Source organism: Typopeltis vanoorti, chromosome 25 (assembly GCF_054136105.1).
Source record: "Typopeltis vanoorti isolate ZY-2024b chromosome 25, IOZ_Tvanoo_1.0, whole genome shotgun sequence".
Taxonomy (NCBI): domain Eukaryota; kingdom Metazoa; phylum Arthropoda; class Arachnida; order Uropygi; family Thelyphonidae; genus Typopeltis; species Typopeltis vanoorti.
In genome coordinates this window covers 54,458,668-54,470,825 of record NC_143573.1, presented here as the reverse complement: position 1 = coordinate 54,470,825, position 12,158 = coordinate 54,458,668, and the positions used below count along the sequence as shown (strand labels likewise).

General features: G+C 38.9%; 1 protein-coding gene across 1 annotated transcript in view; it reads right to left on the bottom strand.

Annotated features, from left to right (window-relative positions):
- The window catches only part of LOC150092754 (short transient receptor potential channel 5-like), a 235,133-nt gene that overhangs the window by 205,717 nt on the left and 17,258 nt on the right, over positions 1–12,158 (bottom strand). The gene's annotated exons all lie outside the window — the stretch shown is intronic.

Genomic DNA, 12,158 nt, shown 5'->3' with positions numbered 1-12,158 from the left:
TGGTGGTAAATAAATTGAACATACTGTAATAAGAAATCCCAAGGAGAGGCAAATCACTACTGCTTCCAGGGAAGTATTAAGTTGAACTTGATGGAAAGATATATGACTGCCCATTAGGATAGCTACTCATCCATGAGCAGGACCACCTCCAGTTCTATCCTTGCATACAACAGTGAAATTCCTAAAGGTAGGGTCTTCATTGGGTTTTAAGTACGTTTCCTGTAGACAGAAACAGAAAGATTTGTGTTTCTGCAACAAAATGTTGATATCATCGATATTCTGGCGAAATCCATGACAGTTCCATTATACAATTCATTTTAAAAATTTATGGAATTTACAATCGTGTTAAAAAAACTTGTTTTATTATCCCGACGTTTTGATCTTCACTTCAAGATCATCATCTGGAGCGTATATAAATATACAGGACAAGCTGAGTTACATCATTAACTGTAAGCTAGAGAAACAATGATTTGATCACGTGTTATTCTACTGGCATGACCTCTGGTGGAAAAATAAAATAATAAAAAAATTAAAAAATATATATATATATATATAAGTAAAATAAAATAAATGTGATTAAATCATTGTTTCTCTAGCTTACAGTTAATGATGTAACTCAGCTTGTCCTGTATATTTATGTACGCTCCAGATGATGATCTTGATGTGAAGATCGAAACGTTGGGATAATAAAAAAAAGTTTTTTTAACACGGTTGTAAATTCCATAAATTTTTTAAAATGAATGCTGATCACCGTGTAACCCTAAAAGAAAGGATTCCATTATACAAATTTTTCTATTGTTTTGGTTTTATAGACTTGTCTGGTTTTTGGGAAGTTGAGGTCTTACCTTTGTCATATTTATATTTATCAATTGTTTTGGGGAAGTATGGATGGCCAGTGTCCATCTCTTCCTCTGGTAGAGTATTTGATAAGGCTGATGTGTTAGGGTCAGTTGGTAAGTTTAGTTTACTTTCATTGGGTACCGAAGTATCCATTTTTTCTGTGGGAATATCTGGTGGTTTATATTTAAGTGATATCTTTGCCATAATTTTTTTGACAAGTGGGTTTTCATTGAGTGGAATCATTTTTGGAGTTGTCCCTGGGGCCATAGGTCATGTGATTGATGCGCTCAACAGAGAAGTACTTGTGATCATAAGGTGCAGGTATGATGAAATTATCAGATGGTGGAACAGACATACAAGTTTGAGTTGCTACTGTCACTTTCTTAATTGTTACCTTCTCAGCATAAGAGGATCTCAGAGCAGGTGTGATAGTGGCTAGCTTTCTTTTTGCATCCTGGTATGTTATATTTTGCTCTGTTTTCATTCTTTGTATTTCTTTTTCATCTTTCCATTTCTGACATGCATGAGAGTAAGCAGGATGAGCTCCCTGACAGTTGACACATTTAGCTTTTTTTTTTTTTTTTTTGCAGGGCAAGATTTGTTATCATGCTCTTTACTACTACATCGAGCATAGGTAGTAGAACCACAACAGGCAGTTTGGGCATGTCCATATCTCTGACATTTAAAGCATTCAGTGGGTTAGAGATGTACATTCTAACAGGACAGCTGAGATACCCTGCTTTTACAGATGTTGGAGGCTTAGGTGTATCAAAAGTAATGATGATGTTCTTGATTGGAATTATTCAACCATCCCTACATATCAGGATGCACCTCACACCTTTCACTCCTTGATCTTTAAGTTCTGAACATATCTCCTCATCAGGAACATCAAGGAGATCCCATTCTGATATCACTCCTCTACAGGAGTTAAGCATTTTATGAGGTGTTACTGTAATTTCTATTCCACCCATTGTTGTTGCTCTCAGTAGTTTCTCAGAATATTACTGACACAATGTTTCCACAAGGACATCACCAGAATGCCATTTCTTAACAGTTTTAGGAAGTTCTGTCAGTCCTTCTAAACCTTTTTGAATAAAGAAGGGTGACATTTTTCCTATTGGTTTTTCACCTGTAGCATGAATTATTAAAAATGTTGGTACATTTATGTTAATATCATATATCTTTTGTTTCTTATTTCTGTTTCCATATGCTGTATCTACAGTATCAGTACTTGGTTAGGGCCCTGAAACATTTGAGGATGAAGGATTCATGCTCAAAAAGTTTTTGGTTCAGCGCCAGAGCTCCTCACCCACCATGCAGCCACACATGGATGCCCACTGCCTGGCAAGCAATGACTGCGCTCAGGAGTGGAATGCCAGGACAACCCCCGATGCTATACTGGCACTAGAGCAAGCCTAGGATTCCGATACCAGACCATGGGGTGAGAGACTTACTGCAACACTGTTGAGTGTTGGAATTATGGGGCTAGTGGGCTTGTAAGCAAGCCCACTAGCCGACTGATCCTGACTGGGCCATCCAGGACTGCCTGTCTTGCCGAAGCAGGGCCAAAGTAGTGCAAGACTACCAGGATCCCCCTTTCTGGATGTACATGGGTTGCACTGCATGGCAAACACGGTGGTAGGGTGTTGGATCCCAGTGATGGTGGTCTTGAAAAAGGGATAGTGAAAAAACTCAGGAGAAGTAGAGCGAAGAATACGGGAAGAAAAGCAAAGAAAAAGAGGAAGAATGAAAAGGGCCAGTACCATCACTGGGAGGTCCACTCCACCATGAACAGGTACTCCACATAGAGGGGACAACATCAGGTTCAACATAGCTAACATCTTATCACAAACATTGCTGCCCAAAAGAAATCTCTCCGATAGCCAGCTCTACACACCACATAAACTCTGCAAAGACAACATAATCATTACCAGAGCTGACAAAGGTATTGCTACTGCACTTCTCAATGCAAACTACAGTAATGTTATTTATTATTCCTTATACCCAAAGCATAAAGCATTTCAGAAAAAATTGCTAGAACTTTAAATAAATATAATCTCTGCACTGCTTTCACATTTGAAACTGTCTGCTACCCTAAGGACGCGATTCCACCTTAGGGTAGAATTGAGTAGTTGTTGAGTTTAAACACCCTCTCTGTTTTAGTGTTTACAAGGTTTCTTTTTCTTGCAATTTATTATATTATAGTTAAAACTGGGAGCTCTGCTAACAACACCTAGATGAATGCAAAAAATAGATCTATAACCACAACTATGGTTGGTCAAGTCTAGCTATGCACAAGATCACATGGAATAAAATAATTATGCTTCATCATAGCAATTACAAGCTTGAAAGATTCTTTTTAGAATCAGCAGCACATTTAAAACAAAAAAACCGCCTAATCTTAATAAATATGGTTGTGTTAAATTTCCCAAGATTTGGAAAATTTTAATTCTTAGGACTCCAACCCAATGGCTAAGGCTGGCCAACAGAACCCAAAGAGGGCACTTCTCATATGACTTTAGGCTTTAGATAGTCTAATTTCTTTCCCTTACTGTTTTGTGTGTTATTACAATTTTAATATTGCATTCCTGAAGATGTGTCTGTGACAGAGATGAAATATCAGAATGATTAAACCTGCTATTTAATTATTTCTCTTTAATCTTCTATCTAAACATGATGGGAGTAAAATGAGTAATCATCATGAGTGACTTAATTATCAAACTCTGATTGTGTAGCAGTGAAATCATGTGAGAAGAAATTGAAGCTAAATGGGAATGATGAGGAGGACACTGACGTGTAGAAGTAGGGAGATTCTTGTTCCATTGTATAAGGCTTTGATTAGGCCACACATGGACTATTGTGCCCAGATCTGGTCACCTGGTTTTCAGAAGGATGAAGAGATGTTGGAAAGGGTCCAAAGGCGACTGACTAAGGTAGTCTCTGACCTCTGGAATGTCGAGTATGAGGAAAGATTGAAAAGATGTAATTTGCAGAGTCTAGTGGAGAGAAGGAAGAGGGGAGATATGACAGAGACCTACAAGTTGGTGAGGGGTTGTTATAGGATCAATGGTGGAGAAGTTCTACAGAGAATAGTGGGAGATCAGGGGAGAACCAGAGGTCATACCTGGAAACTGTATAAAGAGGGTGTGAGTAGGGGAGTGAGAGGCAGGTTTTTTTCATGCAGAGTTGTGAATGATTGGAATGTCTTGCCTGAGAGTGTGGTGTCTGCAGGGAGTTTGAATGTGTTTAAGATCCGGTATGATGAGATGTGTGTGAGGTAAAAGGACCTCCTAGATGAGTCTTTGACTCCATGAGGTCTTGTTTAATAATAAAAATAATAATAATAAAAATTGATTGAGATTCCAAGGGACAACTTCTTCAAGCAACATGTGATTGAAGGAACTCTAGGTCAAAGATTGTTAGGTCTGATTATAGTGTTGGAGTGGGTTTAAAGATGTGGCTGTTCTATCTCCAGTTACTGACAGTAATCATGCTGTACTGACTTTGGAAGTAGCTAAGTTTATGGATACTCCATTCAGAAATGGTTACATACTAAATAACAAAGCAGAAAATTATGACCAACTGAGGCATATGCTAGGTTCTATCCCATGGAATAGGTTTGCTAGATGGGAACATCAGAATGTGTCCCTAGAATTACAAGAATAAACAGGGTAGGAGAGAAGTGGATGTACAGTCTTATTAAGCAAGAGATTCTTAAGAAAAAGATGATGTGGGAGGAATACCGCAAGCATAATGATGATGTCAGTTAATAAAATTATAAGGCACGGTTTAGAAGAATTATAACTATTGTACAAAAAACTAAGTTTGAGTATGAAAAGAAACTGGCTCTGCATGCTAAAGACAACTGGAAAGAATTCTATCATCAGGATGCAATTAAAAGAAAGAATGTGTATGAAAGAATAAATTTAATGAATGTAGATGATATGTGGGTGACAGATGCAAAAGAGATTGTTCAACTATTGAGTGCCCATATCGCTAAAAGCTATCACAACTGTATGCAACATTGAGCTCATTGCTCCTAATTCAATAGATAAAGAAACTCTGTTGTATTACTAGAGCTGTTGTACAAACTGAATTTTTATTCAGTTTGTATTCTTAATTGGCTGACTGGATATCAGCACATGTTAAGGAGTATTCAGCTGAACTGGCCGTTCCTTGACCATACTATATAATTTGAGTCTTAGAACTGGGAAGATTCCATTGGAATGTAAAGAATGTTAATGACTATAAACTCATTAATATCCCTGGAGTAGTGGTGAAGATTTTGGAAAAGCTGATGAACACTTGCACATACAGAAATGGATTGACAGAGAATCTATACTTTGCAATGAACAGTGTGGCTTTAACAAGGGAAGGTTATGTTTAAGCAATTTGCTCACATTTTATAATAATGTTACAATTCAGTTAGATAAGGAAAATGACACATCGTGATACTTCTAGACTTTGCTAAGGTTATTGACAGAATATAGAATGGAAGACTGTTGCATAAATTGGAGAATATGGGAATATGAGAATATGGGAATATGAGAATATGAAAATTGGAGAATATGAGAATATGGGATTATAAAATATTAGCATGGGTAAGAGGATGGTTGATGGATAGATATCAAAAATTGGTATATGGGATATGTAATTTGCAATTAAGGTAACCAGTGATATACCACAGGAATTTGGTCCATTGTTATCCAACGGAATGATGGGAAGGATTTGAATTTGAAAGATGACATGCAGCTTTTTGCTGATGATGAAAAGATAGGAATGGTAATCAGGAATGGTAATATGTAGTACTAGCAGAATAATTTGAATAGTGAGAATCATGGATATGTGAAAACGCCTATCAGTTCAATGATAGGTAAAGTTATGCAATTTGGTATAATGAGATATCCAATGTCATGTTATAAAGGTGGGATTATGATAAAAGAAACTGAGCAGTCTAGGGATCTTGGTGTCCCAGTAGATAGAAAGTTGATGTTCAAGGACCAATAGCAAAGACAACTCGGAGCATAATTGCAAAAGACAAGGGAAATTATTTTGCTTCTTTACAAGGCCAGAATATGACTTTGCTTGGACCACTATGCACAGATCTAGTCTCCTAGTTTCAATAGTGATGCGAAGACTGGAGAAAGTGCAAACATCTTAAAGATGATTTCAGAATTGTGAAATATAGATTTTGTGAAATATAGAAATATATTGGAAAGTGATTTTTAATTGGTGAATAGTAAACTTTTTTCCCAGTTTTCCTACGTTTTTGAGTGCTAAATTGTTTCTCTGAATACGAATGTACTTCAGTGGCTGTTTTTTGGAAGTTAGTTGCTGTCACGATATAATATATTTTGGTACCATCGGAATCGAACGCGTAACGGTGAAAGACAAAACGAAGCTAAGTTACTGTATTTAGTTATATTTCATTTTATTTAATTATATTTAGTACTTAAATGTTCTGATGTTTGTACTTTTTTTTGCCTCTTATTTATTAATTGAATAATTATTAAAGATTACGCTACTCGGCAGTAAGGAATGATGGTGGATTCAGCAGCAGTCGCAAGTGGCGTAACAGCAAGTCCTCCGATATTTAAGAACTCAATTATTAGCAATATCATAAGGGACTTTGTGGCATGCAGTACTTGCGGCATGTATGCATCATGGAAATTACATATGTGGCTTGTTAAAGAGAGTGGAGAGCGTATGTGCGCAAAATGCAGGCAGTTGGAGGAAATAAGTACATTAGATATATCGATATCCGACTTTGTTGCTCCAGGAACGGGGAATGAATGTAGGAAGACAAGTAGTGTGATAGGAGAGAATGAGAAAATAATAGTTGATAGTGTGGAAGGTGTGAATGACTGTGAAAGTTTAGGAGATGGTTTTGTTTGGGAGAGTGAATTTAGATTAAGAGTGACTGACCTGCAGAGGGAGATAGATGAGTTGAAAGAGGAGGTGGAATGTCTTGTGAATGAGAGCAGAAGTATGAAAGATAAGATTAGGAGAATGGAAGAGATAAATGCAAGGCGAAACAGAGTAGGAGAGAGAGAGAATTTAGGGAGTATGAGTAAGAGGTATGGGGGTGCTAGAAGAGGAGAGAATGGAAACAGTAGAAGAGAGGGAATGAGAGAGGTATGGGAATGCTAGCAGACGAGAAGATGGAAACAGCAGGACAGACGGAATGAGAGAGAGATATGGAAGTGCTAGAAGAGGAGAGAATGGAAACGGTAAGAGAGATGGAATGAGAGAGAGGTATGGGAATGCTAGAAGAGGAGAGGATGGAAACAGTAGTAGGAGAGACAGAATGAGAGAGGGATATGGAAGTGCTAGAAGTGGAGAAAATGGAAACAGTAGGAGAGAGGGAATGAGAGAGATGTCTGGGAGTGCTAGAAGAGGAGAGAATGGAAACAGTAGAAGAGAGAGGTATGGGAATGACAGAAGAGGAGAGAATGGAAACAATAGGAGCGAGGGAATGGTAAGAGGTATAATGTATGGCAAGTCAATGATCCGTGGTGTTCAAGATAGGATGCGTGAGGAGTGTTTGTCAGGAGGAACAATAGAAAGGGTGGCTATGGCAATTAAGAGAGGTGAAAGGGTGGATGAGATGATTGTGATGGTAGGAACAAATGACTTGAGTGGTAATGCAAGTCAGGCAGTGAGAGATATGAGATTTTTGCTTGAGACTGTACGGAAGAAGACAGAGAGAGGAAAAATAGTGTGCGTGTTGCCTAGGTATGATAATGATAAGCTGAGCAGAAGAGCGGTGATATTGAATGGCATAATAGCAAGAATGTGTGACAAGAGAGGACTGGTATATGTGGATGCTTGGAGTGTGTTTGAGGTAAGAGAGGAATTGTATGCGAGAGACTGTTTACTGAATGAGGAATGACGTAGGCATCTGGAGAGATTGCTGTTCTGAACGAGTCAGTGTGTCCCAGGGAGGATGATAGCAGGGGTGGCCTCTTGTGGGAATGGATACTTGGGAGAAGGGAGACAATGTCAGGTAACACTGAGCCAATGTAGAGTCTAGAAGGGATAATGCTGGGTATAGAAACAATGGCATTTATATGCTTTATACTAATGCCAGAAGTATCTGGAATAAGGGAGAGTAATTGGTGGCGCAGATAGCTTCAGCCGGGCCAAAAATTATTGCGATCACTGAGATGTGGTTGACAGAAGGGGATATAACAACAGGAATAGAAGTCGCTGGGTACAGCATTTTTCGTCAGGATAGGAGTGGAAAGCGTGGTGGTGGGGTACTGCTTATGATAAGTAATGACCTATGTCCTCTAAGAGTGGAGAATTTGGAAGGAAGTGAGACAAATGATTTTGAGAGCATATGGTGTGAGGTAGAGGTAGGCAAGACAGGATATTTAGTGGGGTGTTGCAACAGACTCAGGAACACAGAGGATGGTGTCCAAGAGATATTTAGACAGCTAAGTTTGGCAAATGCAAGAAGAATGATTGTTATGGAAGATTTTAACTTCAGTAGTATAAATTGGAGAGAGGAAGATGCATGTAGCAATTTCTAGAATTCTAGAATGGAATTTCTAGAATTCTTGAGGGACAAATGTTAGGGACATGTAACAGAGGGAACAAGAGGTTCAAAAGTTTTGGATTTGGTTATAGCATCAGAAGAGTTAATAATAACTGAGTTGACGTCTCTCCCACCAGTTGGAAAGAGTGACCATATGGTGTTGACTTGGAAAATGAATAGACATGCAGGAGTATTAAAGAGACGGGAACTTATGTGGAATTATAAGGCAGGTGATTATAATAGTCTTAGACGTCAACTTTGGGAAGTTTCATGAAGGGAGGAATTGGAAGGCCAGGATATCACTAGTGCGTGGGAAATTGTGAAAGAATATTTGTTATCAGCAATGGTAAGTTGTATACCACGAGTGAAGAAGAGGACGCAATTTGGAGTAAAGTGGATGACAAACAATATTAAACAGGAATTGCATGCGAAAAAGAGGCTATGGAAGGGATATAAGGAGACAGGTGAAGAGATGCATGAGGAATATAAGACACAGGCCAGAAGAGTGACTAGTGTGGTAAGGAAAGAGAAACTGGAATATGAGAGGAGATTGGCCCTAAGATCCAAAGAAAATCCTAGGGAATTTTTTAGCTATGTGGCCAGTAGGAGGAGAAATGACTGTGGATGAATGATATTGTGGGATAAAAATGGGAATAGAGTGACTGATGCAGAGGACATAGTGGAATTGTTCAATGAACACTTTATTGGAGTATTTCATCCTAGAGGAGTCAGTTTTAATGCTAGAGGGATAGGACTGGTTTGAGGTCTGGAGGTACAGGAGGAGAGTGTGTTTCAGATACTGAGTACTCTGGATGTCAGTAAAGCTGTGGGACTGGATGGTATTTCACCACGGGTTTTGAGGGAACGTGCTAGGGAATTGACAGTGCCTTTAACGTGGCTTTTCAATGAAAGTCTGGCTTTGGCAAATTTGCCCAGGGAATGGAAGGAAGGTAAGATAGTGCCATTACATAAAGGTGGTAACACCTCTAATTATAGGCCAGTCTGTGTGTCATCAGTAGTTGTTAAGATCTTGGAGAAAGTAGTGAGGGACTGTATACAGCATTGGGCAGATGAGGGTAATGTTATCTGTGAGAATCAACATGGATTTGTGAAAGGACGCTCTTGTTTTAGCAATATGCTAGCCTTTTATAATAAAGTTACAAGAACATTAGATGAGGGAAAGGCATATACTGCAATTTTCTTAGACTTGGCAAAGACATTTGACAGGGTGCCACATGATAAGCTGATATTTAAGTTGCAGCACATGGATCTGGATATCAGATTGGTCAACTGGATTCAGGATTGGCTGTCTGATGATTATCAGAGAGTTGTGTATGGTGGAGCAGTTTCCAGGAGGCAGAGGGTTACAAGTGGGGTCCCACAGGGCTCAGTACTAGGACCTATATTGTTTAACCTTTATATCAATGACATAGCCAGTGGATTGCAGGGGGATATTCAGTTGTTTGCGGATGATATGAAGCTGGGAAGGATTATTAGTAATAGTGGAGATGTGGTGGCCCTGCAAGAGGATTTGAATAAGCTAGATAGATGGGCAAGTGAATGGGGATGTCAGTTTAATGTGGCAGAATGTGGGGTCTTGAGGTTTGGGAAACATCGATGGGATGCTGCATACTCTATGGGAGGAGTTATACTGGAGGAAGTTGGGGAGATAGGAGATCTGGGGTTGATGATTGATAGTAACCTGAAGTTTAGGGGACATATTGCAAAGGTGGTGAAGGTAACACAGAGGATTGCTGCTATTATGAGAAGGACACTGACCTGCAGAGATAAGAGGGTTATCATTCCGTTGTATAAGTCTCTGATCAGACCACACTTGGACTATTGTTCTCAGATTTGGTCCCCAGGATTTGAAGGGGATAAATTAACAGTGGAAAGGATACAAAGACGGATGATAAAGATGGTTTCAGGACTGTACAAGGATAGTTATGAGGATCGGCTGAGAGAATGTGGACTGCAGAGTTTGGTGGATAGAAGAAGGAGAGGTGATATGATTGAGACTTTTAAACTGTTGAGAGGTAGTTACAGGGTTGACACTGGGGAGTTCTTTCTCTTGGTTGAACAGCAGGAAGGAGTGATGACAAGAGGCCATCCCTGGAAGTTACGAAAGGAAACTGTGAGCAAGAGGGTAAGGAGTGGTTTCTTTGTGTGGAGGGTGGTTGAGCCGTGGAATGCATTGCCTGATGGAGTGGTGGGAGCGAGAACGGTCAGTGAGTTTAAAGAGTGGTATGATAGACTTTGTGTTTCTCAGGGGGGGACCTCCCCTCAATGAGTCTTGACAAACTTTATGTCTTAGGAAGGACCTCCCTCGATGAGTCTTTTGACTCCTTGGAGGATTAATAATAATAATAATAATAGATTACAAAAAAAAAAAAATACAGATTAAAAATTTGTGGGCTGCAGACACAAGCAAACAGGAGTAAAGGGATGATATAATTGAGACTTACAAAATTCTGAATGAGGATGGGAGGGCATCTATGGAAGTTGAAAATGAATACCATCAACAAGGTATTCATTGGAGGAGGAGCCCAATTTAGCTCATATAGTCTGTGATTGGAATGGTTTGAATTTGGATGTGATGAGTGGTCGTGTGAATAAATTAACAAAAAAGGTATGAGATAGCTAGTGTTGGTGATATGTAACCTCTCTTAATGGGTCCCTGGCTCACGAATTTCCATAGACACAGAATTGTGCCTATGGAAATTCTATTGAAACTCTTCAAGAGAATTTGTTATAATGGTGGTGTTTGATACAGTTAGAATCAATCAACTATAATTGCTGAGAACAGCATGCCAAATAGATACTAGAAGAATTTTTCAAAACGTGGTGGAAGGAGTAGTTGCCATTCTGGAAACTGGAAAAAAAGTATGGTTAAATAGGATGGGAAGAGTGAGTTTTTCACTGTAATACAATGCTGATAAGTGAGAAAAAATGTGATAAGTGAGAGTATTCACTTATCCCTGAATGAATTTAAGCATTTTTATGACAGACATTGTGACATTTATAATGAAACTAACACAATGAGTCGACTCCATAGAGTCAACTCATTTCAGAACAATACTAGGAATAACATACAGATAGGGCACATGAATACAATGGAATCCAAATGCGTGCAGCAGCGCTTGCTTTCTAGCGTAAAAAATAAATAAATAAAAAAAATACAATAGATTATTTAGATTAAATTAAAAATTGAATTAATTTACACAATTTTGTATGACAATTTCCCATACTTTAGGAATGGCAAGAACATCATTGCGGTTTAGATTGGGTCTGTCAAGTAGGGTTTCAGCACTTTCTTTATATAAACGTTCATGTTTGTATGAAGATCTGTGTAGAAGTTTGGTCTTTTCCCAGTGGATCCTATGATTTGGGTTTTCAACTCTGTGTTGGAAGAGGCCGGATTTCTGTGGCTTGATGAGATGGATGTGATCTTGATATTCAGAGATGCGTTTAAGAACAGATCAGCCTGTCTGCCCATAGTACAACAGTTTACAGGAGGATGGTACCTAGTACATGCGAGGTATGGGCAGACAGGCAGATCTGTTCTTAAACACATCTCTGAACAGATCACATCCGTTTCATCAAGTCGCAGAAATCCGGCCTCTCCCAACATGGAGTTGAAAACCCAAACCATAGAATCCACTGGGAAAAGACCAAACTTCTATACAGATCTTCATACAAACATGAATATTTATATAAAGAAAGTGCTGAAGCCCTACTTCACAGACCCAATCTAAACCGCAATGATGTTCTTGCCATT